General features: G+C 35.9%; 1 long non-coding RNA gene across 2 annotated transcripts; it reads left to right on the top strand.

The window, feature by feature from the left end:
* Nucleotides 1-1,225: 1,225 nt before the first annotated feature.
* Nucleotides 1,226-7,522, top strand: LOC133873031 (uncharacterized). 2 transcript variants are annotated; one of them, XR_009901101.1, is made up of 3 exons: nt 1,226-1,935; nt 2,612-2,641; nt 6,954-7,522. It is a non-coding gene; the product is annotated as an uncharacterized LOC133873031 (long non-coding RNA). The 2 variants fall into 2 exon arrangements; XR_009901100.1 differs by having other exon boundaries at nt 6,822-7,522.
* Nucleotides 7,523-22,928: the final 15,406 nt, after the last annotated feature.

The following is a 22,928-nucleotide window of genomic DNA, read 5'->3' as shown; positions in this document are numbered from 1 at the left end:
GAGAATATTTATTGGAATAATATTATTTTGGCCTAATATTATTCAGTATAATAATACTATCAGTATAATAATGTTATTCGAAAATTTACATTAATTATGAAACGAACTAGATTTAAAACGGGTTTAAAATTATACCCTAATGAGTTATTAAATGAGAAAGACCTTATATAAAAGAAAATAACTTCTATTCGGTGGTGGACCAAGGCCTTTCTGCCCACCAATAAGAGGTTGACATATCAGCATGGAACAAAAAAAAAAACACAAAAAAGGTAAATGTTGGCAAAACACCGGATCATCCCTCATTCTTTCACCCTAAACAAAAACCAAAAAAATCCTCCCAGACACAGAGCCAGTGCCCCACGCGGCCACGCCGGACAACCGAGATCGGCAACTCCACGCCGGACACCCGAGATCGACAACTCCACGGACGACGAGACGGAGCCGAACGTGGTGGGTAGTCCCATCCGCTCTTCTTGGACCCAAAGTTGGCCGGGGGTGGTCGCGCGGCTACCCCCGGTCCATGGGGCTGCTGCGCGGCCATCTTCGGGGTCTGGGGGTGGCCTTCGGGCCAACCCTAGATCCATCTAGGGCTGGCTCGATGGCCACCCCAGGCCCTGCGTGGCCACCCTCGGTCCATGGGGCGACCGTGCGGCCATCCCCAGGGTCTGGGGGTGGCCTTCGGGCCAACCCTTCTGTCCAGGCGTCACTCATTGTCGGCCTAGGTCGACTTCGACTCCGACTCCGCTGGCCGGCTCATTGGTGGCGACTCCGGTTGTGGTGGTAACGGTGGCGGGTTGGGTTGGGTATGCGGTGATAGAGAATGGGGATGGGTTTCAGCGGGTCGGGTGTATGAATTTGGTGTGATTGAGTGTTTTCACCCTATGGTGCTTTGGTGTACTAAATTGACGTGTTAAGTGTTTATTGGTGGGCAAAAAACTGTTGTTTTCTGCCATGACCGTATAGAATGGGCTCTCTATATAAAAATACTTATGATTTATAATAATTAGTTTTTATTAAAAAAGTAACTCTAGTCAATTTAACTAGAGAAAAATTAACCATAGGTTAACTAGATATCTTTTAAAGATTAACTTAGGTTAATCTAACTAAAGTAAAATTTAACTATAGATTAATTAAATATTTTACTTTTAACTCACATTAATTTAACTAAATTAAAAACTGACCATAGTTTATTAGTTTCTATAACTTAACCCCATCATTTGTCAAATTTCGCACCTCACCTCTTCAATACTCACTGAGCTGTTTCTCCTTCCCTCTCTTCTTTCTTCTCCTTTCTCCTTCTTTCCCGTTCTTTCCCTTGCTCTCTTTTCTGAGGGACACAGGGAGACTGAGCGAGAGAGTGAGAGATCGTGAGATTGGGAGAAATAGAAAGAGAACCGAGAGACCAAACCACTCCCTTTCTTCTTATTTCCTCCTTTTTCCTTCTTGTTCTTTCTTCTCCTTTCTCTTTTTTCTTCTTATTTATTCCTTTTCCCTTCCTCTTCACCGAACCCAGACGGAGGTCGAGAGGGAGAATAGGGGAGATACAGAGAGAGAGACCTGGAGAGAGTGAAACGGAGGGAGATCGCCGAGAGAGAGAGAGAGAGAACCCGGGTGAGACCTAACGAACCCAGACCCACGTCCGTGGGTCAGCACTGATGGCTGACCGGAAGCCCGATATTCGGTGGGTCGATGGCTAGCTGACGGCGTCGTCCAGCAGAGCAAGGGCCGTGAAACCCGTGATCCGTAAGTGCAAAACCCGATCGACCCATCTCAAACCCGAAGAAGACCCGATCAATGGTGGTCAACGCCGGTGATTTCTGGTGTCCTGGGAATCGATTTCCGGCAATTTGGAGGCGCGATATTGGCGACTTCCAGTGACGATTATCCGGTGAGGCAGGGGTGCGATTTTCCAGTGGTTTTTCCTTAGCTTCAAAGGTAAATTCTTATGAGTTTCTTGTGATTTTATGTGGGTTATTCTTTGAGTATTTAGTTTACTGATTTATGATGAAATTCTGGTATGTGTTTTGGGTCTTGTTCGGCCGATTAGGCCAAATGGTGCTTGATTAATCGGCTGGGTTGGATCTGTCCAAATCATGTTTTAAGTGTGTAGTGATGTTTAGCCAAATGGTTTTAGTAAATAAATGGTGATGATTGGGTTTGGTTTGTGTGCGGCTATTGATGGTGGTCGGATTGTGTTAATTTGATGATAGTTTTGTGAGTTGGAGTAGGTTGGACCTTGTGTTTTGGGTGTTGAGTGATTTATGAGTTTGGACCGTATGGTAATGTTGGGTACCTTGTTGGTTTTGGCTGTGTGTACTAGTAGGAGAGGTTTTGGGTTCTGAATATCTTGGTTGGTTATGATTATGGAATTTTAGATATTTAGGCTTTGTAGCTTCTTTGGTCAAGTAGTTGTGAGAAGTTGATTGGTCTTTTTGTCTTGGGGTTTGATCAGTTATGGGTATACTGGCTTGATATAATTTTTATAGAAGTCAAGTTTAGTTGTTATTGTTGAGTAATAATAATAATAATAATATTATGTAAAGAAATTATAGAATTAGGATTTGTGAACGATGATGTTAACACTTTGTGTATACGTATGTATTTATTGCAGATAACGAGTTGAGAAACTACAGATATAACTGTAAGTATCTCTATACTTATTGAGGACGAAGCTGGTGAATTTTTTCATAATATTGTGTTTACTGCTTTATTTAATTTGTTTGTGCATGTGAATTTGCATGTTTTATATTTTAATTAAACTAATTAATAACAAAGCTGGTGAATGCAGCGGGGGGCGAAGGTATTGCCAGTGGGACCGTAGGTTCCCGTAAAGATAATAATCAAATGTTGTAACCGTAGGTTTACAGGCCAGCTGGGACCTTAGGTTCCTAGCCCCAGATAATTAAGCTTTAAGTGAGGAGACCGTAGGTTCCCGGGACCGTAGGTTTCCACAATATGCTAATACGGACCGTAGGTTCCATTATGAGAGGATTGCAAAAGAAAATAATTAAGACATTGCATATAAAATTGTCATATTATTATTATATATTGCATATACATGTGACTATAAAGCCATATTTGCATTATGATGCGTTTATTAAATAAATCAGCATTCATATTATTATTGAAAACAGCGGACTCACTTAGAGTATTTTGTGTTTTTGTTTCTATATATATGTATATTTATACTGGTGCAGGTTTTATAAATGAAAGTTAGAGCTCAAGAGGTTTTGAAGCTAAGGACCCATAGATTATATTTTGTTTGTAGTCTTCTGTGTTTATAACATTTTATGTTGAGAAGATTGCTAAAATATTCATGTATTCTTTTGTGTCACTATTGACACCTATTTCCATATATTTGTTCCGAAGTATTTTAAATGGATGTCTAGAAGTATTTCAATTAGAAGCTCTGTCGTGTCGTGTTATTTAAATCCAAGTCTGCTGGATAATTATATTTTCCGCTACCAATTTATAACTCTGATGTTGTAGTAATGTCACATGTGAATCGAAAAATTTTCGCTTATGCCTTTTTGTAAAAGGCGGGGCATTACATTTTGTTTGATTGAAGTTGTCACATATGGACAAGTTCTCCGATGATAACAAGATTGGTGAAGGTGGATTTGGCACGGTTTATGTAACGACCTACCCTCAATGACACAATATTATCCGCTTTTGGCTCATTCATAAAGGAATTCTGTCATTGGAATTGCTAAGATTTTTTGTAAAACTAACCTATGACAAACCACAGAATTGCAGAGTTAACTCATACTAACTTGACCAATACGATCATCTGCACAAGATGGGAACTTGGGTGAAGGTGTAGGAATCACTTGTTGGCAAATGGCAATCCAACTCGATCCTATGTAAGAACTCAACGTCTCCCGACAACTCTAGCTCTCGATGACGGTGACTCCACAATGTCATCCTCCTAGATTCGTTCACTCTCTCAGGAGTGGTTATCCTCTCTGGAGCCCTGTCTGGAATCCAAACACCATGTCCCCTCCCGCGATTAACACTGTGAGTCTTCACTCTAAAAGGGCGCAATCGAATGATCTCATATCTCTCATTTGTTAATTGTTATTTAACCCACTATACTTAATTCAATTAAAACCTACTCTTATGATTAATTACTCACTACTCTAAGACTCATTATTAATATTTATTTTAATCATATAAATACAACCACTTAGAATTTATTATTAGTCCCATCCTTATAACGACCTAGGAAAAAATGCTAGCCACATCTGTTTTATCACTCCAAAAGGACTGGTGAGTTTTTACCTTTCCTAGAATCTCTTATAAAGCCTAGTTTTCACCTAGTAACTAGGTAATGTGAGACTTAACACCTATGAGTATCTTTATAAACTACTCACTCTATGTGAGCTATTCATGATCTCCTTTCAATATGGGACCGGAGTGTTACAGTTTATAAGGTAGGAATTATTTAGTATGTTAAGTTAAGGGAGATTCATATGCACCCTAAAGTATGTTTTAATGTTGTTTATTTAGTATATTTTCAGAGCACCCTTTCTGATGGACAACAAATCGCTATGAAAAGGTTATCTGAAAGATACGAGCAAGCTACAGTAGAACTCAAGAATGAGGTTGTACTGGTAGCTAAGCTTCATCACAGAAATTTAGTGAGGGTACTAGGATTTTGTGTGAAAGGAGAAGATAAGTTGATTGTCTATGAATATAACAAAAGCCTTGATTACTTTCTATTCGGTTTGGCCAATTTGAATTGATGTCAACTTCTTTTCTTTTTTTACCTTTCATTTTATGTCTAAATAAATGCATGATTATTTGTTGAACTTCTCAAAAATTAAATGGTAGTCATTTAATTCCTAGATAAAAATGGGTAAGAAGTTTTGTTTAAATCCTTCAATTTTTTTTTAATTAATTATTTAGATTAACGTCGTTTATAAAGAGAAAGACACTAAATTTAAGTTTAAGGTCGTTTACTGTTTAAAGAACACAAAACGATTAGTGTCGTTTGAGCTCAAGCACATTGAATTTGAGTTGTTTGAACAATAAACAATGTTAATCTGGAGTTTAAACCCTAAGCATAGCGCCATTTTCAAGCAGATATTATTCAAATGACGTAAAATAAATAGTATTGTTTTTTCATCCATAAACGACGCTATTAAAAATGATACTATTCAAGTGACACTAAACCTTGATTTTTATTTTATTTTTAATAAAACTTGAAGAAGGATAGTACAAGAGGTATATTGTAGGTGTTATTTCAAGCTTGAAGAAGGATAGTACAAGCTTGCAATAGTTGTACATTAAATCAATGGACTTTCTGATGTTTTTGTTGCCTTTGTCATGACTTGGAGAGGGTTATTGTGCTGTTTTTGGTCATCAATCGTTGTGGGGAACATGAGATATACAATGCATTAGACTAGACTATTATTGCACAGAAACCTAGTGGCCTATGTATCCAGTAATTCCAAATGCTCTATCTCATGACTTCAGTTATCCAAAATCAATTTTTTAGTTTTGAGTATGTCAGTTTATATGGTTTCCTGTTGGACAGGAGAGCTGGGGTACTCTTTGCGTACCAAGATAAAGAATGTGTTCCTAAAAAGGTAGACATGCACACGTGTGACGTAATTCATACGAGTCAGTTTTGGAAAATTATCGAGATACAATTTCTTCATGTAGTTTTTGGAGTACTGATATCAAAGAGTACTGTACTTTTATCTTTCTAAATTATTATATATGTGTACTGATCAATCACCTATTTTGGTTAAAACCAGGGGAGAAAAGTGCATGGATGTTCCTCTAGCTTTTTGGTCAATTGGACCTGATTTTAATGAGAGTGACTATCTCTATTCACCTTCCTTCCTATGACCTATATATAAATAAATATGTAGCCTAAATTGTTCTCATTTTTTTATTTCTTTTTCTACTAGAGATTGCTTCTTCTTTTTTTCATCAAAACTATGTACCACTTATATGCTTGTTGTCTAGGACAAAAAATGATGGTACATATTTGAGGAGTTTTCACTTTAAGTGCGAGCATATGAGATATATCTGGAAATGACCAAGTTTTTGGCTCCTGTTACTCAAGTCTGCCACAAGAGATATAAAAGCAGCCTTGCTTAATGTATCTCTTGGTGTTGTTCATTATAAGAATGTGTGATTGATTTCATTGGACTCTCTGATTTTAGTGCTTCAGGTAGGTAATAATCTGTGTTTCAACATTGGTTCACATTGTATCAAAGTACCTACTAATTTTATGTTGAGTTTGTGTTGGATTTATGGATTGTGTAAAAAATTGTCAGTTTTAAATATTGCGTGTCGAATTCAAGTCGTGTCAAGGCATTGTATAACTATATATGTCAATTTGAACTTTCACCCATTTAATTAAACGAGTCAAATCTTTCAACTCAAACTTTCTAATTTCATATTATGTTGGTATAAAATTTGCAAATAATATAAAAAATTGTCTGCCTACTTTGATCTCAAAATACTTTGCCTTGTGAAGATATTGACAGAAATATATTGGAAAAAAACTTTTTTGGCTAGACTGATTTCATTTACAGTCTGACCAGCCAGTTGGTTTCTTTGTTGTACTCATGATGAAATTTGGTTTAATATTGGCGTGATGTACCTTAGAGCATTCACATTTGATACCCAATCAGTTTCTCTAAATGTAGGCGATAAAACCACTTTTTATTTCATTAAACAAATACACTCTACAATAACTTCCATTTATCTTTCCCTATAACATTAAAATATTATTTTTAATTTTTTCTTTTGTTTTTTTATTCATTTCTTTTCTCTTATCTTTTCTCTCTCTCTTTCTTTCTTAGGGTTTGTCACCGTATCGAATCAGATCAGGAAGTCTTGTTTCTAGAGAATCTGAGAAGATTTAATTCTTCAATTGGCTTCTCTGACTTTTGGTAAATCCCCTTTATAATCTTTGATTTTTCATTCTTTTTCAGGTATGATTGTTGTCGGATCTGCGAACTCTTGATGTGTATTTTAGGGGTGGTTGTATGTACAAATCAGGGTTTTGTTTGTGGGTAGGGTGGTGTAGTTTGATTCAGTTTTTAAACTTTGTACCGATTAGGGTTTCGGGGTTTGGGGCTATTTTGATGGGTGTTGCAGAGAGGTGGCCATGGTGGTTTGGGTTTGGACAAAGAAAAAGAACGGATGGCCATGGTGGTCTTGGTTTGGACGAAGAAGAATAAAGGACGAAGAAAAGAAAAGAATAAAGAAGAAGAAATGAGTGAGGCTGCGTGGGACGATGAAGAAGAAGAAAGAATTAAGAAGAAAAAAAAGAATGAAGAAGAAGAAGAAGAAGAAGAGCGGATGAAGAAGAGATTATTATTTTTTTTTTCTTTTATGATTATAATAATACTTGGGAATGCTACGGTGCAATGCAATGCATTAGGTTACACTTTAGCATTCCTAAGGTTTAAGGAAAATATAGAGTATATGTTGTAGGTGATTTTTTGTGATTTTCTTGACATTTTTCTTAAATTTAAGAAATAAAACCTCTTATAGAGTATCTGCGGTGAATTCTCTTACTAGAGAAACTCAATTCCATGAAAATATACTTTTAGATAAAATGACTGGCAACTAATATTATTCACCTATTTTTAGGATAAAAAAAGGGAAAAAAGTGCAAAGATTCAGGCGTTGGTCACAATTCAACAGAATGTGTAAAAATACCAAAGCCTGAATCTTTGAAAAAAAAAATAAATATTTTTTTTAATAGAAAAATGGGTGCATTTGGGAATTTTTATAAGATTTGAAGGAAAATCCTGACGAATGGTTAAAATTGAAAAAATTGAAAGATTGATACATTAAATTGATACTTTTTAAAGTTTAAGGGTATAATTACAAAAATGATGAAAGATTAAGAGTTGTAAGTGAATTTTTTTTCTAAATAAAATTTAAAATTTATAAACTTGAAGTTTTCTGCTACGATATAAAGTCGTCATTGATAATAAATTATTAGCAATGATGTAATGTTTAAGGAGTTGTTGCTCATAATTAGTTACAAGCACTGTCTTTTTGTGGATGTTGAAAACTTATTATCAAGGTTTAGATTGTAATCTGAGATGACTTAAAATATTATTAGCAATAAGACAAAGGTTGTTTCTGATAAATTTTCTTGACAGGGCTATTGCAACAACCTATTAGCAACGACTTTTAAAAATTTAGTAACGACTTTTTATCCTCGCTTAAAGCTAAATTTCTTATAGTGAGGAAGTTACCTATCCCTTTTAAAATTTAATTGTCTAAATGCTAAATAATATAAATTTAAGAGGGTTTAGTGTATTTCTCAATAAAACAATGGTGGTATTTGTTAAAGATTGTTAAGTTGATTTGTATTTTTGGAGTAATTGTAAGAAGTGATTAATGTGATATAAAGTGAAAATAATTTTTATGAAAAAGTGAAAAAGTTTTGTATTCTACTAAATTTTTTGTTTGAATAATAATAAAAAATTATTGATGTGATATAAAAAATGAAAAAAAATTAAAATGTTTTAAAATTGATTGTTTTTTAAAATAATAAAAATAAAAGAAAGAAATGAGGGGTTTGTTTGGTAAGGGAGTGTGAGTCGGGGGTAGTAGTAAAAAATGATAGATATGATATAAAGTAAAAAGAATTTATATGAAAAATAAAAAAAAAATTGTATTATAGTGAATGTTTTTTATTTAAATAATAATAAAATGTTATTGATGTGATATAAATTTAGAATGTTTTAAAATTGATTATTTTTTAAAAAAACAAAACGTAAGAGGTAAAATTTTCTCAATCTCGCCAAGTAAGAGAGGGATGTTTGCCCCAATAAAAGACAACTTTTTGACCGAATGAATCAAAAAATTGAAATTAAAATGACATGATTTTGTACCCACCCCAATAATGTGACATGTGAAGTCAAATCTGAGAGACCTCTTAGGACTAGGAGTTTGTAACTGACAAAAAACAAAACAGTAGAAGATGGTCAGTTTTACTTTTGTCAATAAAATTGTTGAAACTGTAAAAAACGACAACAATGTAGGGATAATTCCTAATAAAAGGTGTGCCGGAGAGAGAGAGAAAGAGTTAGAATATCATAATGATGTCTGCTAAGAAGTGATTGTTAAAACGAAGGTGTGGCTGAAAACAACGGGGACTTTTATTCCTTCGTTTCCTCAAACCTTCTCAGCCACAACACTTGTCTTTAATTTTCTGGGCCCCGACGTGGGGTTCCGCGATGGAAGAGAGAAAGATTCATTGTATATATGATTGGTGTTTTTTTCTTTTTTTTTTTTTTTTTAAAAAAATTATCATTATATTTGTTATCAACGAGTCATATAGTATGATCTCATTCTCAGTTCCATCGAGAACATAAAAAGAAAAGTAGAAGGATAAAGATTAATGGGCATGAATTTGGTCATACTCAGTCATATGGAGAACATAACGATAAAAAGTTGATGGATATTGGATAAAGATTAGTGGGTATCAATTAACGAACAATCAGACTCATAAGGGAATAAATTATTCTACATGACAACAACAAATCAAGCAACGGTAAAGACAAATTTCAAGAAAGGAAAAAATATCTTCAACCGTGTATCTCTACCTAATTTGTAATCTCAAACACTTTAGTATGTAAACCCAATGATATGTTATAGGAAATTAATCCTACTTTCCAAGGCATGTGAGATGAAAAAAAAATAAAAAATGGCAAAATTAAATCAATCACATATGACATCAAGATTTAAGTAGTTCTCTCTGTATGAAATATATTCATTGGCAGAGGCAATTACGAAGAAATTTCTATGAAAATGGAGTACAAAAAAAGTAGAGAGAAAATCACCTAGAACCCAAAACCTCAATACAATCAAATAAATCAAGGAAATACGTAGTACAAAAAAAGGGTTTGATATGTGGATGTAGGCCGTAGGCCGAACAACCTTAATTTTTTTTTTTTTTTTTTATTCACTCATCCTTTTGAATCTTCAATCATAACCAAAATCAAAATGCCAACAAATATTCCTCGTGTGCATTTTTTTTCCTTGGGTTTTCTCATCCATCTACATTTTCTTATCTTGTACCCGAGCTATTTCTCTTTCGACACTCACGTGAGTCTCTCTTTTTCAAGATGACGTGTTGCATTGCCATTGTTTCATCTACTAGCAAATACCACCCGCTCAATTCTCTCTTATTAAAACAAAAATGCCCAAAAAGGTTTTATGCTCATAGTTGGCCCAATATCGGCCATAGTTGTCGCTTCCGGCCATAGTAGCCGATGCCGGCCAAAGTCACAGATGTCCAAGTCTCGGCCATAGTAGCTGATGCAGGCCAGAGTTACCGAAGTCCAAGTTTTGGTGATAGAAACCGATGTTCTAATTCAGGCCATAGTAGCCTTTCTTCTTCTTTTTCTTTTTTTTTTTTTTTTTTTTTCCTAACCTTTTGATGTTCAAAATCAAACCTCAACGTTTGTGATCAATCGTTGGGTTTGCTGGAAGGTATTGAGACAAGAGTTATAAAAACTCAAGAGACAATGTCATAAGAGTTACAAGCATTCAAGAGACAAAAGTTACAAGATGATAAATTAGATTTATTATTGTTAGTGTAGAAGCAAAAGAGATTTCAGATTTGTAATGTTCAGACTCTTTCTCTATAAATAGAATCTTGTATACAATCAAATGAATCAAGAGACAATGTCATAAGAGTTACAAGCATTCAAGAGACAAGAATTACAAGCACTCAAGAGACAAAAGTTACAAGATGATAAATTAGATTTATTATTGTTAGTGTAGAAGCAGAAGAGATTTCAGATTTGTAATGTTCAGACTCTTTCTCTATAAATAGAATCTTGTATACAATCAAATGAATCAAGGAAAGATGTAGCCAAAGAAAATGCTTTGATGTGTGGATGTACGCTATAGGCCGAACCACCTTAATTCTCTCTACCTCTCTTTCTTATTCTCATCTCTTTCCTAAATTATGTGATCTTACATGGTATCAGAGCTATAGGCTAACGCCAGTATTCGATCCTGTGCCAATTTTTTTTTTTTTTTTGTTCACTCATCCTTTTGCATCTTCAATCATAACCAAAATAAAAATGCCCACAAATATTCATTGTGTGCATTTTTTTTCTTGGGTTTTCTCATTCTTCCACATTTTGTTATCCTGTACCCGAGCTATTTCTCTTTCCTCACCCACGTGAATCTCTCTCTTTTTCAAGATGACATGCCACACTTCCATTGTTTCCTATACTAGCAAATACCACCCACCCAATTCTCTTTTCTTAAAACAAAAATGCCTAAAGGGGTTTCATGCTCAAAGTTGGCCCAATTTCGGCCATAGTAGCCGCTTCCGGCCAAAGTTGCTGAGGTCCGAATTCCGGCCATAGTAGCCGATGCTGACCAAAGTCACAGATGTCAAAGTCTCGACCATAGTAGCTGATGCAGGCTAGAGTCACTGAAGTCCAAGTTTTGGTCATAGAAACCGATGTTCCAATTCAGGTTATAGTAGCCATTTTTTTTTTTCTAGCCCTTTGATGTTCAAGATCAAACCTCAACGTCCGTGATCTACCGTTGGGTTTGCTGGAGGGTATTGAGATAAGAGTTACAAGAACTCAAGAGATAAGGTCATAAGAGTTATAAACATTTAAGAGACAAGAGTTACAAGCACTCAAGAGACAAAAGTTACAAGATGATAAATTAGATTTATTATTGTTAGTGTAGAAGCATAAGAGATTTCAGATTTGTAATGTTCAGACTCTTTCTCTATAAATAGAGTCTTATATACAATCAAATGAATGAAGGAAAGATGTAGTCAAAGAAAAGACTTTGATGTGTGAATGTAGGCTATAGGCCGAACAACCTTAATTCTCTTTACCTCTCTTTCTTATTCTCATCTCTTTCCTAAATTATGTGATCTTACACACACAACAGAGATTGTTTCCCAAAAGAAAAATACAAAAGACAGAAATACAAACTCTTTTTTTGCTAAAATAGATGGCGGCTAGTCTCTCTATTTTTCTCTTTCACTATAACACTCTCTATTTTTCTCTCTTAGTTTGGCTCCTCCAAAATCAAGAAGAAAAATCACATGTGGGTCCTCTTTCTCAAGCTCATCGATGCTATCTCTTGTGCACTTATCTTGCACACTCTAATGCTCTCGTTTTTGCACACCTAGACAAGGAGCTAAAACAAGCTTTTATAAGTATGAAAAGTCAGTTGCTTCTATAGAGAAATCCAAGTTTGTCAAGCTAGTACTTCTTATACAAGACCGATTCTGTCTTGGAAAAAATACTTTCCAAGACCCACTAGGAATAGAGTGAAAGTCACCCCCAACAATCTCCACCTTGACTTGAAACTCATCAAGACTAATAATCACCTCTCAATATGCCTCTGCTCATTGCTCGAAGGGCAATCATAATCTACAAGTCCAAGCGTCTCTTGAACTTGAGCAATAGGACCTAGTTTAGATAGACCACCATGCTTCTCTACCATAACTTAGGACAATTGTACTGCTGAATTTTTATTTATCTTTTTACGTTTTTGTTTTAGTTTCTTTTTCAGGTTCTGCATTGGACTGTCCAAAACCACTCGAGCGCATCTCAGTTACACAAGTGAGCTCAAGCACATATCGAGTGAGCTCGAGCACATATCGAGTGAGCTCGAGTACATATCCAGTGAGCTCGAGTGCACCTTCCCAGAGCAGTAGTAGTGAAGCTATTGCACTTACTGCAACTAGCGGAATACCTGAAGTTTCTTCTCCTTTTTAATTTATTTATTTATTTTTTTTTTTCTATTTTCTGCTGTTGTGCAGTGAATGTTTCGTCGCTGATCATTACCAATACCAACCATATCTGGCGATCCAAACAGCGAGCAAACGTTGAGGAAACATCGAGCCGAAAGATACTTGGTCTAACCGGAAAACATAGCATTGAGATCATGGCTGGGGAAGAAGAACCACTGATGTTGCTAAGGGATCACTATATCCCATCCACATACACATCCCTGTCAGGCCCCAAGTTGCTGCAAACCACGGAAACCCATTATGAGATTAAGTCCAGCATCATTCAAATGCCACCATCCTTCCATGGGCTTTACAATGAGGATCCATATAAGGATCTCGACGAGTTCCTAAAGATTTGTTTTACCATCAAGTTGTAGGGCATTTCAGAGGATGTCTTATGGATGCGTCTCTTCCTTTTTTCTCTCAAGGAGAAGGCCAAGTATTGGTTTCATTCCTTAGAAGTGAACACAATCACTTCTTGGCCTCAACTGCAATAATCATTCCTCAAGAAGTACTTTCCCATCGAAAAGACCAATCAAATACGGAGAGCTATCACTAGTTTCTACCAAGCTGAAAGAGAGTTGTTCAATGCGCGGATCTCATAATCAAAATCAATCTCCGTGGAAGACAATTGATTTGTGATTGTATTGAATTTATTTAGATATTGCGCTATAGAAGTAACCTCCGCCATCTTTAAATTGAAGAGTTTCTTCATCAGATACACCTTGTTGTAAGCAGGCGGCCTTTCATAAATACTTGAGAAAGCCGCCATTAAACCTGTTGTAGTCTTCTTCTTCATAACGTCATGCGCAACTGATCTTGATAGTGTCAAACGAATAGCTCCTAGCACCTGTCTATCGAGCATGCCCAATCTCGGCTTTTATAATGCCTGGTTTCTCTCCTAGAAGAGGCTGATGTAATTTCCTTCCATACATATAATCTTCAATCTGCATCCTCCAATACCCAAAATTTATGCTGTTGAACTTCTCGATTCCAATCTTTCCTTCTTCTCTTGCCATCACTCCCACTTGAACCAAAAGCTTTAATACCAGTTGTTAGGAAATATGTCATATTTTCCAAGACTTGTGAGATGCGAAAAAGAAGAAAACGGATGAAAGATAAACAACCAATCACAAAATAACACAAGATTTACGTGGTTTATCTCTAAGGGCTATGTATGTCCACATAGTTGCAGCAGATTTCACTATGATGGAGAAAATAATACAAGAGACTTTTACAATCCAGAGACATTGATTGAACTATTCAACTCTCAAACTCCTCTGTAGAAAACCTAGAAAAGACCTCTAAGTGTTTCCACAATTTTCCATGACAACAGAGTCTCAAAACAAATCTTTAAATAGAAAACCAGAGTTTTTCAGGCAACTGTGTCCAGATGCTCTCCTGGCCTGCCCGGACACCCCTTGGGTTCCGTAACTCAATGTCCCGCGTGTGTGGACAAACCATCACACTATCCAGACAGGCACTGCAAAAAACCACTGTCTGGAGCTCCTGTCCGGATGGGCTCTCCTGCCTGTCTAGACGGCTTGGGTTTGACCCATTCCCTGGAGAGTCTATTCGGAAAGGTAGTGCTGTTTGTCCGGAAAGTCTCCACAACTCAACAGAGAGAAGAGAGAGTTTGAGCATTTTTTTCATTGAACTTGGGCTCTATTTATAGAATATTTGTACCATAGTGTTGATTGATGGGAGCTTGAACGGATGATGTGTCTGCATCAAAATATGTAAGTCCTGTCAATGCAACATATCATCGCACACTGAAATACACGTGGAGATTCCCTCAAAGCAATAGGCGTTCAAATCGCATTGACTTACGAGCATTACATGCACATGTCAAATCAGTCTTTTCAACACGCGATTCATTTTTGACCATTGATCGCCTAACACAAAGCGATCAAATGATGCCACGTAGTGACATTCCCATTCGAACGACACGTTCTTTGTTTGAATTTATTTTCCCGAGCTTTTTCCACTTGCTGCCATGTTGCTGAGCTCCGGTCAAATTGGCTTTGATCAGAATGGTTTGTTATAGCATTTTCTAAATATTTTTGATTCCATTTTAGCTCTATTTTATCTTATCTTTCTCGGACATTCCCATACTTGGATGATTAGGCAATATCGCGCTCTTGTTAGTAAATCGAGTGTAACATAGGCTGCAAGTGTTGGAATTGTGCATAACACCATAATCACGAAAGCTCCTTCCAGTGCAGTGCACGTGTCGTGGTCACCTAGCTATGCTTGGTGAGTGCATTTTTTAGCTCTAAATCCATCGCTTTTTGTTCCAAAACCATATTTTAATTTATACTCTGCCATTTTTGTCGAGAACACTTATTTCCTTTTGGGACGGTTAGAGTTTCTTCTCTCCTTATTCATGATTTTTCTTCTCTTCTTTTGAGTCTCTTTTCATGCTTGAATTCTAGGCTCTCACCTGAACCAAACCACAACCAAATTTTAACTCTACCAATTGTTTAACACAATACCACTTAAAAAAGAAAAAAGAAAAAAAAAACCCTAATATAATAAAAACCCAACAAAATACTATAATATCCACATCACCTACTCCACCACAACTTCACCACATGAATACAACTCCATAAAATTTATCAACAGCTCCACACATCATGACATCAAAACACAACTAGAAATAAACCCAAAACAATTGAAAGAAATGGAAGGAAGCTATAGTTTTACCTTTCAAACATTTCTTCCAAGTCCTCCAAAGCCTTTCCCTTCACCCAAGCTTCTGTGTGTGTGTGTGTGTGTGTTTGTGTGTGTGTGTTTTAGCAAAGGAAATGGAAAATGAAATTCCCCTTAACGTTTCACATTTTGAAACTTAGTTATAGCTCACCTCTAGCCAAATAGACCATATATTAAAACACATAATTGGCCACCCCATTTCCCCATTTTAACTAAAGTAGGAAAGTAAACGGAAGGAAGTTATAGTTTTGCCTAACAAGCATTTCTTCCAAGTCCTCCAAAGCCTTTCCCTTCACCCAAGCTTCTATGTGTGTGTGTGTGTGTTTTAGCAAGGGAAATGGAAAATGAAATTCCACTCAACATTTCACATTTTGAAACTTAGTTATAGCTCACCTCTAGCCAAATAAAACCATATATTAAAACACATAATTGGCCACCCCATTTCCCCATTTTAACTAAAGTAGGAAAGTCAAAAAACTTATTGATAAACGCATTTGAGGTATTAGTATTGGATGTTTAAATTAAAAGTTGCTTTTCTTTCAATGGCAGTGGAAGAAGGCTGGTAGAAAGTACAATTTCTTCTTCCCCTCCTCTCTTAGACATAGCAACAAGTCTATTCCCAATGTTCCACCAATCGCACTCAAATAAGTACACTCAATTTTAGCCCGAGTAAAGTAACTCCAAAATGTTCCTCAACTCACCATAGAACCCAATATTCATCATGTCATGATTACCTCGAACAACGATACCAATATTTTGGTACTACGGGTTTGTTCATGTTATTTTGTGCGGAACCTAACCTCATTCACAATACAACCTCTAGAGATTGCAACTCAAGGATCATGCCCGATTGCAGGATCATATGATTTAAGAACCAACTTTCAAATTTGGCTTCATGATTATTATCAATGTCAAGGGTGCATTTTCCTTCTATTTTCTTATAATGTTCACTACATAAAATATAAAAAATAAAAAAAAATAATAAAAAAAGAGAGGAAAAATATAACAAATCCCTATGAATTAACATCTGATTTTGGAATAGCCCCCTAAATTTTCATGTGCACAAATGTGACCCATAAAACAACCACAGTGTGCCAAAAATGCCAATTTTGTAGAAATATTCCTATAATAACCTTATTATCTTAAAAACTAATAAAAAAACTATGTTTTTTTTTTTTAAAAAGAAAAAAAATGAAATTTAAAAAAACTACTAATATAAAAATAAAAAGTTAAAGAAATCAAAAACTTACAAAATTAAAATTTTTTAATTAAAAAATAGGAAAAAACAAGAAATGGGGTGGCTCGGTAGCCACCCTTTGGCTAAGGATGGCCTGCGAGCCACCCCCAGCACATGGGGGTGGTTGCACGACACCCATGGCCACCTCTGGAGTGGTTCGCGGCCACTTGAGGTCGGGGGTGGCCTTTGAGCCACCCCCAATGGTGGATAATTTTTCACATCTTCTTCAAATATTTTTCACTAAGACACTCAAAAGTAAAAGCACATCCATCATTTTTCACTTCTTCAAATATTTTTCTTAGTAACCAAACAACAACATTAAAAACAGAGAAACCGAAATCATGCAATGAACACATTTCAATTAAAAAATAGTTGAAGATAATAACTTTCATGCAACTAATGCGAACCCATTAGTAACAAAACATAGAAAAGGATAAATTGGTTACTTCAAGAGAGCCGTGATCTCTAATGGATACTTCAAAGAAGCCTTGACCTCCAAAACACAGAAAACTGTATTCTAAAATAATAATCAACTCCTTATCAGTCTCTAACTTAACTCCCAAGAAAAGATTACATCACACTACAATTTTTTATTTTTTATTTTTTTTATGTGACTGAGTATTAGTGGCGTGTCAGGAGGTCTGAGATTAGTGGCGTGATTACGACGTCACTAATCATATCATCACTAATAGTAGTTTAATGGCATGGCACATTTGACATGCCACTATAAATAGTGGTGTGTCAATTCATGCCATGTCACTAAATTAGGGAAAAAAATTTAAAATTATTTTTAAAAATTTGTCATGTTTACACTTGATAGACAATTTCCATTTCCATCAATCCATCAACACCTAATAGACAATTTACATTTCCATCAATCCATCAACAATTACAATTTACAACTATTCAAAATTAAAACACCAGTTTCAACAAACATACAATCAATATCTGTCATAGAAATGAACAAAGTATACAGATTACAAAACATGAGCAAATAATACAAATACTTCATGACTCTCACCAACTATAAATTGTAATCGTTGGGTTTGAGGACATATCCGTTGGCCTTCATTCAGCCACCATTGGATGAATAGACGATCATAAATCTGCAGATCAACACAAGTTACAAATACTTTTGTTAATAATTATTGACTTCTAATTTAACCAAAGTGTGTGTGTTTGTGTACAACAAAATATCTTAAATGCAGAATTTAAATAAGACAAGATATTTGTTATGAAGTGGAAACTCTATGAAAGAAAAAACACCTCCGAGGTAGCCAAACCCAGGAACTCCACTATCCAAAAACAAAACTAGTTACAAGACACTCGTACTCACATACCCTTATGCAGTAGTCATACCTTTAACTCTGACACGAAGCCTATCGTGAACGCTTCTAATGAGTGCTAAATATTGAATATTTAAACCCCTTAATTTACATTAGTTAATTATTTAGCTGTGTGTTAGTCTTATGTTTTTCGTTAGTTTTGGTATTTTAGTATTTTCCAGGTCATTGAGAGAAAACAATAGCTTTAAGGTGAAAGAAAGCATACTTTGAGAAGACCTAAATGATGTGGTTATGTTCAACCAAATCGAGGAGATGACTAAATCGGAATTTCTCTAATTGGAGTCAAAATTGGATTGGATTAAATTTCAGATTCTGTACATGTCTTAGTATTTTGGCCAGAACTTCCAGGTCAAATATTGGATTAAGGTGAATCAAGCGGTGTTGGAAATATAACTCAAAATCTTACAAATAATTGTGAAATAAGATTTTCCTAATTCGGACTTCTGCTATGCCAAAATCTCCCTGTAATAAAAGACCGCAAATCTGGATGAATTTGGAATCCTTTTCTTTCTTGGATTGAGTTTTGAGTCTCCTACTCAAACTAGAAGGCTAACCTCTGATTTTACTAGAAATTCTAGGGCTTCTAGGATTTGTTTTCTCCCTATAAATAGACCTCTAAGCCTCAAGAAAAAAGGGTGAGAAGCTAGAGACAAAAAATATTTTTCTTCTTTTTAGTTAAGTTTTTATTTAGGTGTAGATTTTATTTTCAATAATCATGTGTAGCTGATTTCCCAACTAAGGTTGAGGATGAAGCCTCATCGATGAAGAACAACAGTACTTCCATGTAAGTTTTTGTTATCCGATTTTATTTGGTTTAATTTTTTCAATGTTTTACTTCTTTTTAATGTGTGGAATGATTCTTGGATATCTTTTGTGATTGAAGGATACATTTGATGATTTGAGATAATTTCACATAATTGATTGCTTGGTTTTTATTTATAACACATTTGGATATCTCTTGTGATTTGTTCTATGGATACAATTGATGTTTTGATTTAAATTGGATATCTTGTTGTGATTTACAGATATACTTGATGATTTGATTTAAATTGGATTTCTTTTGTGATTTGTGTAAAGAATGGATACATGAGATGGTTTTGATTGACTGTTTGAAGCATAGTAAAACATATCTAAGATTTTAATTGTGAGAACTTTGGATTAATATTGATGAACATGGAGTATGTTGTTATGATTCAATGAGTGTGGATTCCAAAACCTTAGTACTTTTGTTTTGTTTTGTTATGTTTTATTTTATTTTATTTATGTTTCTTTTATTCATCAAAATCAAATCTTTTTTGGAACTAGGTTAAGATTTAATTAGTTTAGAAACAAATTTGTTTTTCAAAGACACAATTTCCTATGGGATCGACCTCACACTTGCAAAACACTTTATTGCAAATGATTCATGGACTTGCGAGTACATTTAAAATTCACATTAGCTTCCCAACTAGATCTCCTACCTGAAGGGGTTTTTGATGGATTCCTTTACCTTAGGGCCGACCCCTAAGATAGACTTCACACAAACAGTTGAGCACACACCGGTAACTGCTTAAGAGCTAGCGGATCTTCGATTCTCCCTAAAAACCATCTCAAAGCACTATGAAATTCACTGTCGAATTCGGTCCAAAATACAAGCCTAGGGCCTTCTATTTATAGGCTTACAGGAAACCTAAAAGTGCTGAGATTCAGGTTCTGGCTGTCGAACGTCCAGACGGAAGTTAGCCACGTCCGGACAGTTTTCTGCGATATCCATTCAGAAACAACGTAATTTTATCTTTATTAGGTCCACATCCGGACGGCTTGACCGAGCGTCCGAATGGTCTTCGCTATAACTCCTTTCTACGTTCGAACGAAACACTGGAATATTCTGAATATGCTGGACAGCGTCCAGACGTGTTGCTACGTCGTCCGGACGGCTTGCAAAGACTTCCCAATCAGTGTCGACTTCTAAAATCCAACTTCGTGTTGAACAATGATTGACCTACCGTCCAGATGGTGTTGCTTTGAGGTCTGGATGTCTTCATCGTTATCTGTAAGACATTATGGGGCGCCCAGACGCCTTCAACGGCTCGTTCGGACTGTTGCACAGAAACCGGCTGATTTGCCTTTGGAATTTGCAAGGACTCTTCATGGACATCTTCTATAAGCTTTTGATCAGTCACAATCTTTGATTTGAACATTGACTGAAAACATGAAGACTCTGAATAAACACCGATCATCCTGTTAAAAATGCAACCATTATATAAAGTGTTTTTGGTTATCCAGAATGTTGTCAATTTAAAATACTAACAAACTCCCCCTTTGGCCATTCTGGGACAAAAACAATTGACAGGTTTGGAAATACATTCTTGGTCTAAATACCAAAATAAACCCAAAAAATACTCCCCCTTTTTGTCACATAATGACAAAGGGTAAACAGAGTATTAATTAAAACCATAATTGTTTAATGAGTTATACACAATGTCAATACAAATTTAAAATTGTTCGAATAAAAATAATAAAAAATCAATCCTCATCATCAGGCTTGGGGTGATGTTACTGCAGGCACTCCCTGATGTTAATATGACATTGTTCAACACGCTCTCCAATAAGATTAACTTCACGCTGGAGAGCTCCCATGGATGACATAAGCTGAGTAAATGTAGCCTCTATATCAAAAGTAGAGGGCACAACCTATGATAATGATGCAGTTGCTGGTGGGGGAACTGGTGGAGGTTGAGGAATACTGCCTTGAGCCTCATGCTGCAACTGCACATTCGACTTCATGAGGGTCTGAATGCCAAGAGGATTTGGAATCCGTGATTTAGGCTCAGAGTCTGAAATATCTGTCACAAGCTAAAGACAAATTTGAGTGATTAAATACCCAAAAGATAGATTCGTGTTCTTCTCGTCTCGAACCTCGAGCATGGTGTGCAAGATGTGCTTTCACAAGTAAAAAGGAGTCCGCATCACTATGGCATAAAGAAGGGTGGCCTTCTTGAGAGTAAGCTCACTCTGACGAGCTTGAGGCCAAAGGTTTGTCACTACAGCCTTTGCTAAAAATCGAGGCATAGGAGCAAAAGCACCAATGTTGATCTGGGAGTGGGACTTCTCTTCTTTCTGTGGTCTCGTCTCAAAGAAATTATGTAGGAAATCAATGCTGGGAACCTCATCAGGAAAAGGAACTCCGGAGACTGGTAACATAGGAACTCCGATCACAGCACTGATAAGCTGTGGATCAATCTGAATCGGTTGTCCTCTAACCATGGTCTGCATAATGAGTCCTCTATCATCCTCCTGGATGATGATCATGTTGCCATAGAACTCCCATACCGGTCTGGGAAAGGCGTGCAGGCACAGTTGTACAGATACTCCCAGTTGTTCTCCAGTAGCATCTGAGCGATGGGGAGCGGAACTGGATCTCTCAAATCTGGGCAGAGAAGATTCTGCTATGATAGGACCTGTCGTCTGAAGACATATTTCCTGGGCTAAAAGCAATCACAGAAACAAATCCATGAAAGCATTAATTTCTGTTAGTCTAGAAAAAATTTGGGCATTATGATGACTGTAAACATGACTATTCCAAAAATTACAACTACATAAACACAACTCAAACAATAACAAGATACCAAAATATGTCAAAATCTCAACCCAAACAATAATAAAAAGAGCAATGAATCATATTAATTGCAAAGTATGATAATCCCCAAAACAACCTATTTTAAGCATAAAATCTTAAAGTAAAACAGAAAAAAGATAGACAAACATACCTGGGGAGGAGATAAATTGTATAGAAGACACGTGCACGTGGGAAATACATATAAAAATCACAAGGAAAAAACACAAGACGACAAACAAAAACAAGGAGAAAAGAGAAAGTGACGTGTGGCACCAGGGAGAATGCAATTTAACCCTACAGGGTTCACCATCCGGACGAAACGTAAGTGACGTCCGACGTAGTGCCATGTAAGAGATCGCACAAACACGCTCGTCCGGACAAGAAGAATGGACGTCCGAACGAATCAACCCTACCGTCTAGACAGCCAGAACCATAGTCCGGATGCTTCACTAAAAATCTAAAAAAAAAAGAAAAAAAAAAGGAAAAAATAACAGAAAAATATTTCCCAAATACTTTCCAGAACACGCATGTATATAAAACTGATATCCAAGTTCAATTAGCATTTCAAAAATATACTAGGATATAATTGAGAGTTAGGATTTAATAAGCACAAAAATTTCCCTGCAGAAACACATTTTTCAATAGAAAACTTAACTCAAGCAATGCGTGTTGTGTGTGAAGGCTTTCTCAATAAGGTATGAAGTTCACTAATATGACTTAAATCACTCGGATTTTCCAAAGAAGAGAGAAAATCAATATTTAGACTAGTCAAAAGTCAAACCTTATTTTAATAGGGCCTAGCCACCCTCATCTGATACACTCCCCCTAAGTTGCAGCACTTTTCTTTTCCTTTTGTCCTTTAGTGACCATCTATTTCTGCAATGATTTGGTCACTAACCGTTTCTTTTGAGACAAATTCAAGAACAGATTTATAGCATCAATGCAGTGAATCTTTTTATTTAGTTTTGAATGCCTTTTATCACTTGGTGCTGCAACCAAGAAAGAATGCCAGAATTTATGGGTTCTAGGTTCAACTAGCGAGGTGGTCAATTTGACCATCTTAGAAAAAAAAAATCTCTCTCATTTAAAATTTCCAGAAGCTAAAAGTTAGAAGAGAGAAAAAATACCTTATGGGAGCCTTTTGGAAAGTGTACATTTTTTCATTACATGAAAAAAGCAACTATCTATTATGGATGCCACTGAAAAACTTTGCAGATATAAAGAGAAACTCTAAGTTATATAAAGGTAAAAGAATAAATGCATCAAAAACTG

This window comes from Alnus glutinosa, chromosome 7 (genome assembly GCF_958979055.1).
Source record: "Alnus glutinosa chromosome 7, dhAlnGlut1.1, whole genome shotgun sequence".
Classification (NCBI taxonomy): domain Eukaryota; kingdom Viridiplantae; phylum Streptophyta; class Magnoliopsida; order Fagales; family Betulaceae; genus Alnus; species Alnus glutinosa.
Note: the sequence above shows the minus strand (reverse complement) of the source record. Positions and strands in the feature narration are given on the sequence as shown.